Consider the following 15105-nt stretch of genomic DNA (forward strand, 5'->3'; position numbering starts at 1 on the left):
CTAGCGTTCTTAAGAGCTGTTGATGATGTCAAGTGCAGTTTACGGCCACACCGCTCTCTAAGCGCCCGATCTCGTCCGATCTCGGCAGCCAAATAGGGCCGGGCCTGGTTAGTACTTGGTAGGAAGACCGCCTGGGAATACCAGGTGCTGTAAGCTTTTTGGCTTGGGTTTACGGGCAGCACAAGCTGGTGTTACTGCCTATTTATTCATAGAAATTGTTCTACATTTTCATCAAATTTTGTTCTTTCATTGCTGTTTTGCTACTTTATTGGTTTGTCAACCATCGTGCTTCATTACTAATAGACCATGTTACGGTCCTGGCCATATGTGTTGTTTTTATTTTCTTGTTCTTATAGGTGCCCTGCCTGATTGGCCGGATTTGGGGGAAGTACAGGAAGCTGATTGGTCCATCCTACACTTCCTGGAGTTTTAAAAGTACGGTTCCCAACAGCTAGCGAGGCTCTTTCTGGCATCAGCACCTGTTTGCTGTTCTTGGTTTCCAAACCTTATTTAGCATTTTTGAATTGTTAGGTTTTGTGCCGTGGTTTTGTTTATAAATTGTATATTTTGTAAATAGTATTAAATCTGTAGGGGTGAACTGCCATTTTCTTTGGACTGTTTTCACATTAGGGAGTTAGGGTTAGCGACTGTCTTTTGGTTTGTTTATTTCTATCAGGCTAGCTAGCACTTTCTGTGGGAAATGGCTTATTTTGTTTATTATGTTGGCCTTGGTTCGCCCTGAGTTGTAGTGTCATGTTTTGTTTGACACTTTCTTTCGTTTAAAATAAATATCATTCTGTTGGAACATCTCGATCCTGGATTTTGGTTTGGGGATCGGAGAGGGAACATGCTAATTTATCTTTGTATGTTTCAGCCTGACCCCCTAGACAGGGGCGTAACAGACCAGTACAGTCATAGTACTTTGTACTTTGCCACATTTATCTTCTTCTTAGCAAGTGTCATGCATTCTGCTTCTCCAGCGTTTTTAAGAGCTGTTGATGATGTCAAATGCAGCTTACGGCCACACTGCTCTCTAAGCGCCCGATCCCGTCCGATCTCGGCAGCCAAATAGGGCCGGGCCTTGTTAGTACTTGGTAGGAAGAACGCCTGGGAATACCACGTGCTGTAAGCTTCTTTGCTTGGGTTTACGGGCAGCACAAGCTGGTGTTACTGCCTATTTATTCATAGAAATTGTTCTATATTTTCATCAAATTTTGTTCTTTCATTGCTGTTTTGCTACTTTATTGGTTTGCCAACCATCGTGCTTCATTACTAGTAGACCATGTTACGGTCCTGGCCATATGTGTTGTTTTTATTTTCTTGTTCTTATAGGTGCCCTGCCTGATTGGCCGGATTGGGGGGCAGTACAGGAAGCTGATTGGTCCATCCTACACTTCCTGGAGTTTTAAAAGTACGGTTCCCAACAGCTAGCGAGGCTCTTTCTGGCATCAGCACCTGTTTGCTGTTCTTGGTTTCCAAACCTTATTTAGCATTTTTGAATTGTTAGGTTTTGTGCCGTGGTTTTGTTTATAAATTGTATATTTTGTAAATAGTATTAAATCTGTAGGGGTGAACTGCCATTTTCTTTGGACTGTTTTCACATTAGGGAGTTAGGGTTAGCGACTGTCTTTTGGTTTGTTTATTTCTATCAGGCTAGCTAGCACTTTCTGTGGGAAATGGCTTATTTTGTTTATTATGTTGGCCTTGGTTCGCCCTGAGTTGTAGTGTCATGTTTTGTTTGACACTTTCTTTCGTTTAAAATAAATATCATTCTGTTGGAACATCTCAATCCTGGATTTTGGTTTGGGGATCGGAGAGGGAACATGCTAATTTATCTTTGTATGTTTCAGCCTGACCCCCTCGACAGGGGCGTAACAGACCAGTACAGTCATAGTACTTTGTACTTTGCCACATTTATCTTCTTCTTAGCAAGTGTCATGCATTCTGCTTCTCTAGCGTTCTTAAGAGCTGTTGATGATGTCAAGTGCAGTTTACGGCCACACCGCTCTCTAAGCGCCCGATCTCGTCCGATCTCGGCAGCCAAATAGGGCCGGGCCTGGTTAGTACTTGGTAGGAAGACCGCCTGGGAATACCAGGTGCTGTAAGCTTTTTTGCTTGGGTTTACGGGCAGCACAAGCTGGTGTTACTGCCTATTTATTCATAGAAATTGTTCTATATTTTCATCAAATTTTGTTCTTTCATTGCTGTTTTGCTACTTTATTGGTTTGTCAACCATCGTGCTTCATTACTAATAGACCATGTTACCGTCCTGGCCATATGTGTTGTTTTTATTTTCTTGTTCTTATAGGTGCCCTGCCTGATTGGCCGGATTTGGGGGAAGTACAGGAAGCTGATTGGTCCATCCTACACTTCCTGGAGTTTTAAAAGTACGGTTCCCAACAGCTAGCGAGGCTCTTTCTGGCAGCAGCACCTGTTTGCTGTTCTTGCTTTCCAAACCTTATTTAGCATTTTTGAATTGTTAGGTTTTGTGCCGTGGTTTTGTTTATAAATTGTATATTTTGTAAATAGTATTAAATCTGTAGGGGTGGACTGCCATTTTCTTTTGATTGTTTTCTCTTGTTTTCACATTAGGGAGTTAGGGTTAGCGACTGTCTTTTGGTTTGTTTATTTCTATCAGGCTAGCTAGCACTTTCTGTGGGAAATGGCTTATTTTGTTTATTATGTTGGCCTTGGTTCGCCCTGAGTTGTAGTGTCATGTTTCGTTTGACACTTTCTTTCGTTTAAAATAAATAGCATTCTGTTGGAACATCTCGATCCTGGATTTTGGTTTGGGGATCCTAATTTATCTTTGTATGTTGCACCCTGACCCCCTAGACAGGGGCGTAACAGACCAGTACAGTATTTACTTTGTACTTTGCCACATTTATCTTCTTCTTAGCAAGTGTCATGCATTCTGCTTCTCCAGCGTTTTTAAGAGCTGTTGATGATGTCAAATGCAGCTTACGGCCACACTGCTCTCTAAGCGCCCGATCCCGTCCGATCTCGGCAGCCAAATAGAGCCGGGCCTGGTTAGTACTTGGTAGGAAGACCACGTGGGAATACCAGGTGCTGTAAGCTTTTTTGCTTGGGTTTACGGGCAGCACAAGCTGGTGTTACTGCCTATTTATTCATAGAAATTGTTCTATATTTTCGTCAAATTTTGTTCTTTCATTACTGTTTTGCTACTTTATTGGTTTGTCAACCATCGTGCTTCATTACTAGTAGACCATGTTACGGTCCTGGCCATATGTGTTGTTTTTATTTTCTTGTTCTTATAGGTGCCCTGCCTGATTGGCCGGATTGGGGGGCAGTACAGGAAGCTGATTGGTCCATCCTACACTTCCTGGAGTTTTAAAAGTACGGTTCCCAACAGCTAGCGAGGCTCTTTCTGGCATCAGCACCTGTTTGCTGTTCTTGGTTTCCAAACCTTATTTAGCATTTTTGAATTGTTAGGTTTTGTGCCGTGGTTTTGTTTATAAATTGTATATTTTGTAAATAGTATTAAATCTGTAGGGGTGAACTGCCATTTTCTTTGGACTGTTTTCACATTAGGGAGTTAGGGTTAGCGACTGTCTTTTGGTTTGTTTATTTCTATCAGGCTAGCTAGCACTTTCTGTGGGAAATGGCTTATTTTGTTTATTATGTTGGCCTTGGTTCGCCCTGAGTTGTAGTGTCATGTTTTGTTTGACACTTTCTTTCGTTTAAAATAAATATCATTCTGTTGGAACATCTCAATCCTGGATTTTGGTTTGGGGATCGGAGAGGGAACATGCTAATTTATCTTTGTATGTTTCAGCCTGACCCCCTCGACAGGGGCGTAACAGACCAGTACAGTCATAGTACTTTGTACTTTGCCACATTTATCTTCTTCTTAGCAAGTGTCATGCATTCTGCTTCTCTAGCGTTCTTAAGAGCTGTTGATGATGTCAAATGCAGTTTACGGCCACACCGCTCTCTAAGCGCCCGATCTCGTCCGATCTCGGCAGCCAAATAGGGCCGGGCCTGGTTAGTACTTGGTAGGAAGACCGCCTGGGAATACCAGGTGCTGTAAGCTTTTTTGCTTGGGTTTACGGGCAGCACAAGCTGGTGTTACTGCCTATTTATTCATAGAAATTGTTCTATATTTTCATCAAATTTTGTTCTTTCATTGCTGTTTTGCTACTTTATTGGTTTGTCAACCATCGTGCTTCATTACTAATAGACCATGTTACGGTCCTGGCCATATGTGTTGTTTTTATTTTCTTGTTCTTATAGGTGCCCTGCCTGATTGGCCGGATTTGGGGGAAGTACAGGAAGCTGATTGGTCCATCCTACACTTCCTGGAGTTTTAAAAGTACGGTTCCCAACAGCTAGCGAGGCTCTTTCTGGCAGCAGCACCTGTTTGCTGTTCTTGCTTTCCAAACCTTATTTAGCATTTTTGAATTGTTAGGTTTTGTGCCGTGGTTTTGTTTATAAATTGTATATTTTGTAAATAGTATTAAATCTGTAGGGGTGAACTGCCATTTTCTTTGGACTGTTTTCACATTAGGGAGTTAGGGTTGGCGACTGTCTTTTGGTTTGTTTATTTCTATCAGGCTAGCTAGCACTTTCTGTGGGAAATGGCTTATTTTGTTTATTATGTTGGCCTTGGTTCGCCCTGAGTTGTAGTGTCATGTTTTGTTTGACACTTTCTTTCGTTTAAAATAAATATCATTCTGTTGGAACATCTCGATCCTGGATTTTGGTTTGGGGATCGGAGAGGGAACATGCTAATTTATCTTTGTATGTTGCACCCTGACCCCCTAGACAGGGGCGTAACAGACCAGTACAGTTATAGTACTTTGTACTTTGCCACATTTATCTTCTTCTTAGCAAGTGTCATGCATTCTGCTTCTCCAGCGTTTTTAAGAGCTGTTGATGATGTCAAATGCAGCTTACGGCCACACTGCTCTCTAAGCGCCCGATCCCGTCCGATCTCGGCAGCCAAATAGGGCCGGGCCTTGTTAGTACTTGGTAGGAAGAACGCCTGGGAATACCACGTGCTGTAAGCTTCTTTGCTTGGGTTTACGGGCAGCACAAGCTGGTGTTACTGCCTATTTATTCATAGAAATTGTTCTATATTTTCATCAAATTTTGTTCTTTCATTGCTGTTTTGCTACTTTATTGGTTTGCCAACCATCGTGCTTCATTACTAGTAGACCATGTTACGGTCCTGGCCATATGTGTTGTTTTTATTTTCTTGTTCTTATAGGTGCCCTGCCTGATTGGCCGGATTGGGGGGCAGTACAGGAAGCTGATTGGTCCATCCTACACTTCCTGGAGTTTTAAAAGTACGGTTCCCAACAGCTAGCGAGGCTCTTTCTGGCATCAGCACCTGTTTGCTGTTCTTGGTTTCCAAACCTTATTTAGCATTTTTGAATTGTTAGGTTTTGTGCCGTGGTTTTGTTTATAAATTGTATATTTTGTAAATAGTATTAAATCTGTAGGGGTGAACTGCCATTTTCTTTGGACTGTTTTCACATTAGGGAGTTAGGGTTAGCGACTGTCTTTTGGTTTGTTTATTTCTATCAGGCTAGCTAGCACTTTCTGTGGGAAATGGCTTATTTTGTTTATTATGTTGGCCTTGGTTCGCCCTGAGTTGTAGTGTCATGTTTTGTTTGACACTTTCTTTCGTTTAAAATAAATATCATTCTGTTGGAACATCTCAATCCTGGATTTTGGTTTGGGGATCGGAGAGGGAACATGCTAATTTATCTTTGTATGTTTCAGCCTGACCCCCTAGACAGGGGCGTAACAGACCAGTACAGTCATAGTACTTTGTACTTTGCCACATTTATCTTCTTCTTAGCAAGTGTCATGCATTCTGCTTCTCTAGCGTTCTTAAGAGCTGTTGATGATGTCAAGTGCAGTTTACGGCCACACCGCTCTCTAAGCGCCCGATCTCGTCCGATCTCGGCAGCCAAATAGGGCCGGGCCTGGTTAGTACTTGGTAGGAAGACCGCCTGGGAATACCAGGTGCTGTAAGCTTTTTTGCTTGGGTTTACGGGCAGCACAAGCTGGTGTTACTGCCTATTTATTCATAGAAATTGTTCTATATTTTCATCAAATTTTGTTCTTTCATTGCTGTTTTGCTACTTTATTGGTTTGTCAACCATCGTGCTTCATTACTAATAGACCATGTTACGGTCCTGGCCATATGTGTTGTTTTTATTTTCTTGTTCTTATAGGTGCCCTGCCTGATTGGCCGGATTTGGGGGAAGTACAGGAAGCTGATTGGTCCATCCTACACTTCCTGGAGTTTTAAAAGTACGGTTCCCAACAGCTAGCGAGGCTCTTTCTGGCAGCAGCACCTGTTTGCTGTTCTTGCTTTCCAAACCTTATTTAGCATTTTTGAATTGTTAGGTTTTGTGCCGTGGTTTTGTTTATAAATTGTATATTTTGTAAATAGTATTAAATCTGTAGGGGTGGACTGCCATTTTCTTTTGATTGTTTTCTCTTGTTTTCACATTAGGGAGTTAGGGTTAGCGACTGTCTTTTGGTTTGTTTATTTCTATCAGGCTAGCTAGCACTTTCTGTGGGAAATGGCTTATTTTGTTTATTATGTTGGCCTTGGTTCGCCCTGAGTTGTAGTGTCATGTTTCGTTTGACACTTTCTTTCGTTTAAAATAAATAGCATTCTGTTGGAACATCTCGATCCTGGATTTTGGTTTGGGGATCCTAATTTATCTTTGTATGTTGCACCCTGACCCCCTAGACAGGGGCGTAACAGACCAGTACAGTATTTACTTTGTACTTTGCCACATTTATCTTCTTCTTAGCAAGTGTCATGCATTCTGCTTCTCCAGCGTTTTTAAGAGCTGTTGATGATGTCAAATGCAGCTTACGGCCACACTGCTCTCTAAGCGCCCGATCCCGTCCGATCTCGGCAGCCAAATAGAGCCGGGCCTGGTTAGTACTTGGTAGGAAGACCACGTGGGAATACCAGGTGCTGTAAGCTTTTTTGCTTGGGTTTACGGGCAGCACAAGCTGGTGTTACTGCCTATTTATTCATAGAAATTGTTCTATATTTTCGTCAAATTTTGTTCTTTCATTACTGTTTTGCTACTTTATTGGTTTGTCAACCATCGTGCTTCATTACTAGTAGACCATGTTACGGTCCTGGCCATATGTGTTGTTTTTATTTTCTTGTTCTTATAGGTGCCCTGCCTGATTGGCCGGATTGGGGGGCAGTACAGGAAGCTGATTGGTCCATCCTACACTTCCTGGAGTTTTAAAAGTACGGTTCCCAACAGCTAGCGAGGCTCTTTCTGGCATCAGCACCTGTTTGCTGTTCTTGGTTTCCAAACCTTATTTAGCATTTTTGAATTGTTAGGTTTTGTGCCGTGGTTTTGTTTATAAATTGTATATTTTGTAAATAGTATTAAATCTGTAGGGGTGAACTGCCATTTTCTTTGGACTGTTTTCACATTAGGGAGTTAGGGTTAGCGACTGTCTTTTGGTTTGTTTATTTCTATCAGGCTAGCTAGCACTTTCTGTGGGAAATGGCTTATTTTGTTTATTATGTTGGCCTTGGTTCGCCCTGAGTTGTAGTGTCATGTTTTGTTTGACACTTTCTTTCGTTTAAAATAAATATCATTCTGTTGGAACATCTCAATCCTGGATTTTGGTTTGGGGATCGGAGAGGGAACATGCTAATTTATCTTTGTATGTTTCAGCCTGACCCCCTCGACAGGGGCGTAACAGACCAGTACAGTCATAGTACTTTGTACTTTGCCACATTTATCTTCTTCTTAGCAAGTGTCATGCATTCTGCTTCTCTAGCGTTCTTAAGAGCTGTTGATGATGTCAAATGCAGTTTACGGCCACACCGCTCTCTAAGCGCCCGATCTCGTCCGATCTCGGCAGCCAAATAGGGCCGGGCCTGGTTAGTACTTGGTAGGAAGACCGCCTGGGAATACCAGGTGCTGTAAGCTTTTTTGCTTGGGTTTACGGGCAGCACAAGCTGGTGTTACTGCCTATTTATTCATAGAAATTGTTCTATATTTTCATCAAATTTTGTTCTTTCATTGCTGTTTTGCTACTTTATTGGTTTGTCAACCATCGTGCTTCATTACTAATAGACCATGTTACGGTCCTGGCCATATGTGTTGTTTTTATTTTCTTGTTCTTATAGGTGCCCTGCCTGATTGGCCGGATTTGGGGGAAGTACAGGAAGCTGATTGGTCCATCCTACACTTCCTGGAGTTTTAAAAGTACGGTTCCCAACAGCTAGCGAGGCTCTTTCTGGCAGCAGCACCTGTTTGCTGTTCTTGCTTTCCAAACCTTATTTAGCATTTTTGAATTGTTAGGTTTTGTGCCGTGGTTTTGTTTATAAATTGTATATTTTGTAAATAGTATTAAATCTGTAGGGGTGAACTGCCATTTTCTTTGGACTGTTTTCACATTAGGGAGTTAGGGTTGGCGACTGTCTTTTGGTTTGTTTATTTCTATCAGGCTAGCTAGCACTTTCTGTGGGAAATGGCTTATTTTGTTTATTATGTTGGCCTTGGTTCGCCCTGAGTTGTAGTGTCATGTTTTGTTTGACACTTTCTTTCGTTTAAAATAAATATCATTCTGTTGGAACATCTCGATCCTGGATTTTAGTTTGGGGATCGGAGAGGGAACATGCTAATTTATCTTTGTATGTTGCACCCTGACCCCCTAGACAGGGGCGTAACAGACCAGTACAGTTATAGTACTTTGTACTTTGCCACATTTATCTTCTTCTTAGCAAGTGTCATGCATTCTGCTTCTCCAGCGTTTTTAAGAGCTGTTGATGATGTCAAATGCAGCTTACGGCCACACTGCTCTCTAAGCGCCCGATCCCGTCCGATCTCGGCAGCCAAATAGGGCCGGGCCTTGTTAGTACTTGGTAGGAAGAACGCCTGGGAATACCACGTGCTGTAAGCTTCTTTGCTTGGGTTTACGGGCAGCACAAGCTGGTGTTACTGCCTATTTATTCATAGAAATTGTTCTATATTTTCATCAAATTTTGTTCTTTCATTGCTGTTTTGCTACTTTATTGGTTTGCCAACCATCGTGCTTCATTACTAGTAGACCATGTTACGGTCCTGGCCATATGTGTTGTTTTTATTTTCTTGTTCTTATAGGTGCCCTGCCTGATTGGCCGGATTGGGGGGCAGTACAGGAAGCTGATTGGTCCATCCTACACTTCCTGGAGTTTTAAAAGTACGGTTCCCAACAGCTAGCGAGGCTCTTTCTGGCATCAGCACCTGTTTGCTGTTCTTGGTTTCCAAACCTTATTTAGCATTTTTGAATTGTTAGGTTTTGTGCCGTGGTTTTGTTTATAAATTGTATATTTTGTAAATAGTATTAAATCTGTAGGGGTGAACTGCCATTTTCTTTGGACTGTTTTCACATTAGGGAGTTAGGGTTAGCGACTGTCTTTTGGTTTGTTTATTTCTATCAGGCTAGCTAGCACTTTCTGTGGGAAATGGCTTATTTTGTTTATTATGTTGGCCTTGGTTCGCCCTGAGTTGTAGTGTCATGTTTTGTTTGACACTTTCTTTCGTTTAAAATAAATATCATTCTGTTGGAACATCTCAATCCTGGATTTTGGTTTGGGGATCGGAGAGGGAACATGCTAATTTATCTTTGTATGTTTCAGCCTGACCCCCTAGACAGGGGCGTAACAGACCAGTACAGTCATAGTACTTTGTACTTTGCCACATTTATCTTCTTCTTAGCAAGTGTCATGCATTCTGCTTCTCTAGCGTTCTTAAGAGCTGTTGATGATGTCAAGTGCAGTTTACGGCCACACCGCTCTCTAAGCGCCCGATCTCGTCCGATCTCGGCAGCCAAATAGGGCCGGGCCTGGTTAGTACTTGGTAGGAAGACCGCCTGGGAATACCAGGTGCTGTAAGCTTTTTGGCTTGGGTTTACGGGCAGCACAAGCTGGTGTTACTGCCTATTTATTCATAGAAATTGTTCTATATTTTCATCAAATTTTGTTCTTTCATTCGCTGTTTTGCTACTTTATTGGTTTGTCAACCATCGTGCTTCATTACTAGTAGACCATGTTATGGTCCTGGCCATATGTGTTGTTTTTATTTTCTTGTTCTTATAGGTGCCCTGCCTGATTGGCCGGATTGGGGGGCAGTACAGGAAGCTGATTGGTCCATCCTACACTTGCTGGAGTTTTAAAAGTACGGTTCCCAACAGCTAGCGAGGCTCTTTCTGGCATCAGCACCTGTTTGCTGTTCTTGGTTTCCAAACCTTATTTAGCATTTTTGAATTGTTAGGTTTTGTGCCGTGGTTTTGTTTATAAATTGTATATTTTGTAAATAGTATTAAATCTGTAGGGGTGAACTGCCATTTTCTTTGGACTGTTTTCACATTAGGGAGTTAGGGTTGGCGACTGTCTTTTGGTTTGTTTATTTCTATCAGGCTAGCTAGCACTTTCTGTGGGAAATGGCTTATTTTGTTTATTATGTTGGCCTTGGTTCGCCCTGAGTTGTAGTGTCATGTTTTGTTTGACACTTTCTTTCGTTTAAAATAAATATCATTCTGTTGGAACATCTCAATCCTGGATTTTGGTTTGGGGATCGGAGAGGGAACATGCTAATTTATCTTTGTATGTTTCAGCCTGACCCCCTCGACAGGGGCGTAACAGACCAGTACAGTCATAGTACTTTGTACTTTGCCACATTTATCTTCTTCTTAGCAAGTGTCATGCATTCTGCTTCTCTAGCGTTCTTAAGAGCTGTTGATGATGTCAAATGCAGTTTACGGCCACACCGCTCTCTAAGCGCCCGATCTCGTCCGATCTCGGCAGCCAAATAGGGCCGGGCCTGGTTAGTACTTGGTAGGAAGACCGCCTGGGAATACCAGGTGCTGTAAGCTTTTTTGCTTGGGTTTACGGGCAGCACAAGCTGGTGTTACTGCCTATTTATTCATAGAAATTGTTCTATATTTTCATCAAATTTTGTTCTTTCATTGCTGTTTTGCTACTTTATTGGTTTGTCAACCATCGTGCTTCATTACTAATAGACCATGTTACGGTCCTGGCCATATGTGTTGTTTTTATTTTCTTGTTCTTATAGGTGCCCTGCCTGATTGGCCGGATTTGGGGGAAGTACAGGAAGCTGATTGGTCCATCCTACACTTCCTGGAGTTTTAAAAGTACGGTTCCCAACAGCTAGCGAGGCTCTTTCTGGCAGCAGCACCTGTTTGCTGTTCTTGCTTTCCAAACCTTATTTAGCATTTTTGAATTGTTAGGTTTTGTGCCGTGGTTTTGTTTATAAATTGTATATTTTGTAAATAGTATTAAATCTGTAGGGGTGGACTGCCATTTTCTTTTGATTGTTTTCTCTTGTTTTCACATTAGGGAGTTAGGGTTAGCGACTGTCTTTTGGTTTGTTTATTTCTATCAAGCTAGCTAGCACTTTCTGTGGGAAATGGCTTATTTTGTTTATTATGTTGGCCTTGGTTCGCCCTGAGTTGTAGTGTCATGTTTTGTTTGACACTTTCTTTCGTTTAAAATAAATATCATTCTGTTGGAACATCTCGATCCTGGATTTTGGTTTGGGGATCGGAGAGGGAACATGCTAATTTATCTTTGTATGTTTCAGCCTGACCCCCTAGACAGGGGCGTAACAGACCAGTACAGTCATAGTACTTTGTACTTTGCCACATTTATCTTCTTCTTAGCAAGTGTCATGCATTCTGCTTCTCTAGCATTTTTAAGAGCTGTTGATGATGTCAAATGCAGTTTACGGCCACACCGCTCTCTAAGCGCCCGATCTCGTCCGATCTCGACAGCCAAATAGGGCCGGGCCTGGTTAGTACTTGGTAGGAAGAATGCCTGGGAATACCAGGTGCTGTAAGCTTCTTTGCTTGGGTTTACGGGCAGCACAAGCTGGTGTTACTGCCTATTTATTCATAGAAATTGTTCTATATTTTCATCAAATTTTGTTCTTTCATTGCTGTTTTGCTACTTTATTGGTTTGCCAACCATCGTGCTTCATTACTAGTAGACCATGTTACGGTCCTGGCCATATGTGTTGTTTTTATTTTCTTGTTCTTATAGGTGCCCTGCCTGATTGGCCGGATTGGGGGGCAGTACAGGAAGCTGATTGGTCCATCCTACACTTCCTGGAGTTTTAAAAGTACGGTTCCCAACAGCTAGCGAGGCTCTTTCTGGCATCAGCACCTGTTTGCTGTTCTTGGTTTCCAAACCTTATTTAGCATTTTTGAATTGTTAGGTTTTGTGCCGTGGTTTTGTTTATAAATTGTATATTTTGTAAATAGTATTAAATCTGTAGGGGTGAACTGCCATTTTCTTTGGACTGTTTTCACATTAGGGAGTTAGGGTTAGCGACTGTCTTTTGGTTTGTTTATTTCTATCAGGCTAGCTAGCACTTTCTGTGGGAAATGGCTTATTTTGTTTATTATGTTGGCCTTGGTTCGCCCTGAGTTGTAGTGTCATGTTTTGTTTGACACTTTCTTTCGTTTAAAATAAATATCATTCTGTTGGAACATCTCAATCCTGGATTTTGGTTTGGGGATCGGAGAGGGAACATGCTAATTTATCTTTGTATGTTTCAGCCTGACCCCCTAGACAGGGGCGTAACAGACCAGTACAGTCATAGTACTTTGTACTTTGCCACATTTATCTTCTTCTTAGCAAGTGTCATGCATTCTGCTTCTCTAGCGTTCTTAAGAGCTGTTGATGATGTCAAGTGCAGTTTACGGCCACACCGCTCTCTAAGCGCCCGATCTCGTCCGATCTCGGCAGCCAAATAGGGCCGGGCCTGGTTAGTACTTGGTAGGAAGACCGCCTGGGAATACCAGGTGCTGTAAGCTTTTTGGCTTGGGTTTACGGGCAGCACAAGCTGGTGTTACTGCCTATTTATTCATAGAAATTGTTCTACATTTTCATCAAATTTTGTTCTTTCATTGCTGTTTTGCTACTTTATTGGTTTGTCAACCATCGTGCTTCATTACTAATAGACCATGTTACGGTCCTGGCCATATGTGTTGTTTTTATTTTCTTGTTCTTATAGGTGCCCTGCCTGATTGGCCGGATTTGGGGGAAGTACAGGAAGCTGATTGGTCCATCCTACACTTCCTGGAGTTTTAAAAGTACGGTTCCCAACAGCTAGCGAGGCTCTTTCTGGCATCAGCACCTGTTTGCTGTTCTTGGTTTCCAAACCTTATTTAGCATTTTTGAATTGTTAGGTTTTGTGCCGTGGTTTTGTTTATAAATTGTATATTTTGTAAATAGTATTAAATCTGTAGGGGTGAACTGCCATTTTCTTTGGACTGTTTTCACATTAGGGAGTTAGGGTTAGCGACTGTCTTTTGGTTTGTTTATTTCTATCAGGCTAGCTAGCACTTTCTGTGGGAAATGGCTTATTTTGTTTATTATGTTGGCCTTGGTTCGCCCTGAGTTGTAGTGTCATGTTTTGTTTGACACTTTCTTTCGTTTAAAATAAATATCATTCTGTTGGAACATCTCGATCCTGGATTTTGGTTTGGGGATCGGAGAGGGAACATGCTAATTTATCTTTGTATGTTTCAGCCTGACCCCCTAGACAGGGGCGTAACAGACCAGTACAGTCATAGTACTTTGTACTTTGCCACATTTATCTTCTTCTTAGCAAGTGTCATGCATTCTGCTTCTCCAGCGTTTTTAAGAGCTGTTGATGATGTCAAATGCAGCTTACGGCCACACTGCTCTCTAAGCGCCCGATCCCGTCCGATCTCGGCAGCCAAATAGGGCCGGGCCTTGTTAGTACTTGGTAGGAAGAACGCCTGGGAATACCACGTGCTGTAAACTTCTTTGCTTGGGTTTACGGGCAGCACAAGCTGGTGTTACTGCCTATTTATTCATAGAAATTGTTCTATATTTTCATCAAATTTTGTTCTTTCATTGCTGTTTTGCTACTTTATTGGTTTGCCAACCATCGTGCTTCATTACTAGTAGACCATGTTACGGTCCTGGCCATATGTGTTGTTTTTATTTTCTTGTTCTTATAGGTGCCCTGCCTGATTGGCCGGATTGGGGGGCAGTACAGGAAGCTGATTGGTCCATCCTACACTTCCTGGAGTTTTAAAAGTACGGTTCCCAACAGCTAGCGAGGCTCTTTCTGGCATCAGCACCTGTTTGCTGTTCTTGGTTTCCAAACCTTATTTAGCATTTTTGAATTGTTAGGTTTTGTGCCGTGGTTTTGTTTATAAATTGTATATTTTGTAAATAGTATTAAATCTGTAGGGGTGAACTGCCATTTTCTTTGGACTGTTTTCACATTAGGGAGTTAGGGTTAGCGACTGTCTTTTGGTTTGTTTATTTCTATCAGGCTAGCTAGCACTTTCTGTGGGAAATGGCTTATTTTGTTTATTATGTTGGCCTTGGTTCGCCCTGAGTTGTAGTGTCATGTTTTGTTTGACACTTTCTTTCGTTTAAAATAAATATCATTCTGTTGGAACATCTCAATCCTGGATTTTGGTTTGGGGATCGGAGAGGGAACATGCTAATTTATCTTTGTATGTTTCAGCCTGACCCCCTAGACAGGGGCGTAACAGACCAGTACAGTCATAGTACTTTGTACTTTGCCACATTTATCTTCTTCTTAGCAAGTGTCATGCATTCTGCTTCTCTAGCGTTCTTAAGAGCTGTTGATGATGTCAAGTGCAGTTTACGGCCACACCGCTCTCTAAGCGCCCGATCTCGGCAGCCAAATAGGGCCGGGCCTGGTTAGTACTTGGTAGGAAGACCGCCTGGGAATACCAGGTGCTGTAAGCTTTTTTGCTTGGGTTTACGGGCAGCACAAGCTGGTGTTACTGCCTATTTATTCATAGAAATTGTTCTATATTTTCATCAAATTTTGTTCTTTCATTGCTGTTTTGCTACTTTATTGGTTTGTCAACCATCGTGCTTCATTACTAATAGACCATGTTACCGTCCTGGCCATATGTGTTGTTTTTATTTTCTTGTTCTTATAGGTGCCCTGCCTGATTGGCCGGATTTTGGGGAAGTACAGGAAGCTGATTGGTCCATCCTACACTTCCTGGAGTTTTAAAAGTACGGTTCCCAACAGCTAGCGAGGCTCTTTCTGGCAGCAG

At 42.0% G+C, this 15105-nt stretch overlaps 16 pseudogenes; all 16 read left to right on the forward strand.

Annotated features, from left to right (window-relative positions):
* Nucleotides 1-37: 37 nt before the first annotated feature.
* LOC137119247 (5S ribosomal RNA) lies at nt 38-156 on the forward strand (annotated as a pseudogene).
* An 857-nt stretch (nt 157-1013) lies between these two features.
* On the forward strand, nt 1014-1132 carry LOC137119212 (5S ribosomal RNA; annotated as a pseudogene).
* Nucleotides 1133-1989: 857 nt separating this feature from the next.
* Nucleotides 1990-2108, forward strand: LOC137119248 (5S ribosomal RNA; annotated as a pseudogene).
* An 851-nt stretch (nt 2109-2959) lies between these two features.
* On the forward strand, nt 2960-3078 carry LOC137119235 (5S ribosomal RNA; annotated as a pseudogene).
* Nucleotides 3079-3935: 857 nt separating this feature from the next.
* On the forward strand, nt 3936-4054 carry LOC137119250 (5S ribosomal RNA; annotated as a pseudogene).
* An 857-nt stretch (nt 4055-4911) lies between these two features.
* LOC137119214 (5S ribosomal RNA) lies at nt 4912-5030 on the forward strand (annotated as a pseudogene).
* An 857-nt stretch (nt 5031-5887) lies between these two features.
* LOC137119251 (5S ribosomal RNA) lies at nt 5888-6006 on the forward strand (annotated as a pseudogene).
* An 851-nt stretch (nt 6007-6857) lies between these two features.
* On the forward strand, nt 6858-6976 carry LOC137119236 (5S ribosomal RNA; annotated as a pseudogene).
* An 857-nt stretch (nt 6977-7833) lies between these two features.
* Nucleotides 7834-7952, forward strand: LOC137119253 (5S ribosomal RNA; annotated as a pseudogene).
* Nucleotides 7953-8809: 857 nt separating this feature from the next.
* Nucleotides 8810-8928, forward strand: LOC137119215 (5S ribosomal RNA; annotated as a pseudogene).
* Nucleotides 8929-9785: 857 nt separating this feature from the next.
* On the forward strand, nt 9786-9904 carry LOC137119254 (5S ribosomal RNA; annotated as a pseudogene).
* Nucleotides 9905-10762: 858 nt separating this feature from the next.
* LOC137119255 (5S ribosomal RNA) lies at nt 10763-10881 on the forward strand (annotated as a pseudogene).
* An 867-nt stretch (nt 10882-11748) lies between these two features.
* On the forward strand, nt 11749-11867 carry LOC137119198 (5S ribosomal RNA; annotated as a pseudogene).
* Nucleotides 11868-12724: 857 nt separating this feature from the next.
* Nucleotides 12725-12843, forward strand: LOC137119256 (5S ribosomal RNA; annotated as a pseudogene).
* An 857-nt stretch (nt 12844-13700) lies between these two features.
* On the forward strand, nt 13701-13819 carry LOC137119223 (5S ribosomal RNA; annotated as a pseudogene).
* An 857-nt stretch (nt 13820-14676) lies between these two features.
* On the forward strand, nt 14677-14785 carry LOC137119217 (5S ribosomal RNA; annotated as a pseudogene).
* The last annotated feature ends 320 nt before the right edge of the window (nt 14786-15105 follow it).

Source organism: Channa argus, unplaced genomic scaffold, assembly GCF_033026475.1.
Source record: "Channa argus isolate prfri unplaced genomic scaffold, Channa argus male v1.0 Contig052, whole genome shotgun sequence".
Taxonomy (NCBI): Eukaryota; Metazoa; Chordata; class Actinopteri; order Anabantiformes; family Channidae; genus Channa; species Channa argus.